The 3289-nt window shown below is 46.2% G+C and overlaps 1 protein-coding gene across 1 annotated transcript in view; it reads left to right on the forward strand.

The window, feature by feature from the left end:
• LOC103271308 overlaps positions 1-3289 on the forward strand; it is a 16564-nt gene that overhangs the window by 7844 nt on the left and 5431 nt on the right.

Here is a 3289-nt window from a genome sequence, read left to right on the forward strand (position 1 = left end):
CTCATCTCTACAATAAATCAAAAAATTAGCCGGGTGTGGTAGCGCGCACCTATAGTTCCAACTACTTGGAAGGCTGAGGTGGAAGGATCGCCGGAGCCCAGCAGGTCGAGGCTGCAGTGGTTGGGAGCGTCCACTGCACTCCAGTCTGGGCGACAGAGTGAGACTCCAACTCAAAAAAAAAAACAAACAAAAAAACATAAAGTTTTACTTCTTCTGTATGAGAGAAGTGTTTTTATGTAGGACAATGAGGATAGGTAACATGCTCAGACACGCACAGTGGGGAGAATACGGCAGAGCTGAGGTTCAAATCTAAGCCTATGTGCCCCTACTGCTTCATTATACCTTCCGAAATCCAGCCCTTCAGTATGGCCTCCAGGCCTCCACCTAGCTCCCCCATATATCCAGCTGTGCCTCACCCGTGTACCTTGGCTCTTGCTGGTCCCTTTGTCTGGGACAACTTGCCATGGTCCAGGATCACTGCCTGGAAGCCTTTGTTGATGCTCTAAAACTAGGGTAATGGGCTTTACTCTTTGCTCTCCATAGTCCTTTGGGGACTATTCATTTATTCAGTGCTTATTCCAGGGTCCATTTAGTACCCATGTCAGTTAAATAGATTTAATTAAAACTTTTTTTTTTCTGAGTTCAAGTCCCACTCTGTCACCCAGGCTGCTGGAGTGCAGTAGCACACTCACAGCCACTGCAGCCTTGACAACTGAAACATTTTCCAGACCTTTTTATTTTGAAATAATTTCATACTTAAGAAACGTTACCAAAATAGTACAAAGCATTTCTGTATACTCCTCACTTAGATTTCCCAAATGTTAACATTTTAGGCTGGGTGCGGTGGCTCATGCCTATAATCCTAGCACTTTGGGAAGCTGAGGTGGGAGGATTGCTTGAGCCCAGGAGTTCAAGACCAGCCTGGGTAACAAACTGAGACCTTACCTCCATACAAAATTAAAAAAAAAAAAATAGCTGGGTATGGTGGCATGCATTTGTAGTCTCAGCTACTTGGGAGGCTGAGGCCAAAGGATCGCAGGAGCCCAGGAGGTCGAGGCTGCAGTGATCCAGGATTGTGTCACATACTCCAGACTGGGTGACAAAGTGAGAACCCAACTCAAAAAATAAAAACAAAAAATTTTACCGTGTTTACATTCAGATCTTTCTCTCTCTATATATATTTATATATGCTAATATTACATCTAAGTATAAATATATTAAATATTTAAATATGTTATTTTTTTGTGTGTGAACCCTTTGAGAGCAGGTTGTAGACATAATGTCTCTCTTTTTTTTTTTTTTTGAGTTGGAGTCTCACTCTCTCCCAGACTGGAGTGCAGTGGCATGCTCCCGGCCACCGCAGCCTCAACCTGCTGGGCTCCGGCGATCCTTCCACCTCAGACTTCCAAGTAGCCGGAACTACAGGCGTGCGCTACCACGCCCAGCTAATTTTTTTATTTATTGTAGAGATGAGGTCTCTCCAAGTTGCCTGGGTGGGTCTCGAACCCGCGGGCTCAGGCAATCCACTTGCCTCGGCCTCCCAAAGTGCTGGGATGACAGGTTGAGCCACCAAGCCTGGCCAACATAATGTCTCTTTACTCCTAAATATTTTAGTGTGTCGGTGTATATTTCCTATAAACAAGTAATTCTTTTACATATTCATAAGACAATTATCAAAATCAGGAAATTGACATTGATATAGTACTTTTATTTTATTTTTATTTTTATTTTTTTGAGTTGGAGTCTCACTCAGTTGCCCAGACTAGAGTGCAGTGGCCGCTCCCAGCCACCACAGCCTCCACCTGCTGGGCTCCGGCGATCCTTCTGCCTCAGCCTTCCAAGTAGCGCGTGCTACCACGCCAGGCTAATTTTGTTGATTTATTGTAGAGATGAGGTCTCACCAAGTTGCCCAGGCGGGTCTCGAACCCGCGGGCTCAGGCAATTCGCTCACCTCGGCCTCCCAAAACGAGGGATTACAGACTGAGCCACCGAGCCTGGCTATTTTTTAAATTTTTAATTTTTTTAAGTCTGAGTGTCACTCTGTTACCCAGACTGGAGTGCAGTGGCATGCTCATGGCCACCGCAGCCTTGAACTACCAGGCTCAGGCAATCCTTCTGCCTCAGCCTTCCAAGTTGCTGGAACTACAGGCATGTGCCACCATGCCTGACTAATTTTTCTTGATTTATTGTAGAGACGAGCTGTCACCAAGTTGCCCAGGCTGGTCTTGAAACCCTGGGCTCAGGCAATTCTCTCGCCTTGGCCTTCCAAAGTGCTGGGATTACAAGCATGAGCCAACCGTGCCCAGCCAATATAGTACTTTTTTTTAATTTTAAAAATTATTTAATTTGGGAGAATAGATTCTAATTGCCCTGAATATACACTCTCAAATATAGTACTTTTACTCAAATTTTTTCAGTTGTCCTTATAGAAAAAGATATCTGGAAGGCAGAGGCGGAAGGATCAGCCTTGACCTGCTGGGATCAGGTGATCCTTCCACCTCAACCTTCCAAGTAGCTGCAACCACAGGCATGGCCACCACACCCGGCTAATTTTTTTGGTTTATTGTAGAGACGAGGTCTTGCCAGGTTGCCCAGGCTGGTCTTGAACCCACGGGCTCAGGCAATCCACTCACCTCAGCCTCCCAAGCTGCGGGATTACAGGCTGAGCCACCAAGCCCGACTGGAATAGTCCTTTAGTCTTTGTCTATGACTTTGGCATTTTTGAAGCACATGGACCAGCTGTTTTGTAGAATATCCTTCAGTTTGCATTTGTTGGGTATTTCATGATTAGATTCAGATTGTGTGGGTTTTTTTTTGAGTTGGAGTCTCACTCTGTCACCCAGGCTGGAGTGCAGTGGCATGCTTACGGCCACCACAGCCTCAACCTGCCGGGCTCAGGTCATCCTTCCACCTCATTCTTCCATGTAGCTAGAACTACAGGTACATGCCATCACGCCCGGCTAATTTTTTGATTTATTGTAGAGATGAAGTCAGGTCAAGTTGTCCAGGCTGGTCTTGAACTCTTGGACTCAGGCAGTCCTCTCACCTTGGCCTCCCAAAGTGCTGGGATTATAGGCATGAACCACCACACCTGGCCCAGGTTATGTGTTTTTGATGGGAATTCTGCAGTAGTCATGCTATATCTGCAGTGTATCACCTCATGAGGTATGTGATACCCAGTAAAATCTTTTTTTTTTTGAGTTGGAGTCTCACTCTGTCACCCAAACTGGAGTGCAGTGGCCGCTCTCGGCCACCGCAGCCTCAACTGCTGGGCTCCGGCGATCCCTCC

This window comes from Carlito syrichta, unplaced genomic scaffold, assembly GCF_000164805.1.
Source record: "Carlito syrichta isolate Samal-C Ts95f unplaced genomic scaffold, Tarsius_syrichta-2.0.1 Scaffold311524, whole genome shotgun sequence".
Classification (NCBI taxonomy): Eukaryota; Metazoa; Chordata; class Mammalia; order Primates; family Tarsiidae; genus Carlito; species Carlito syrichta.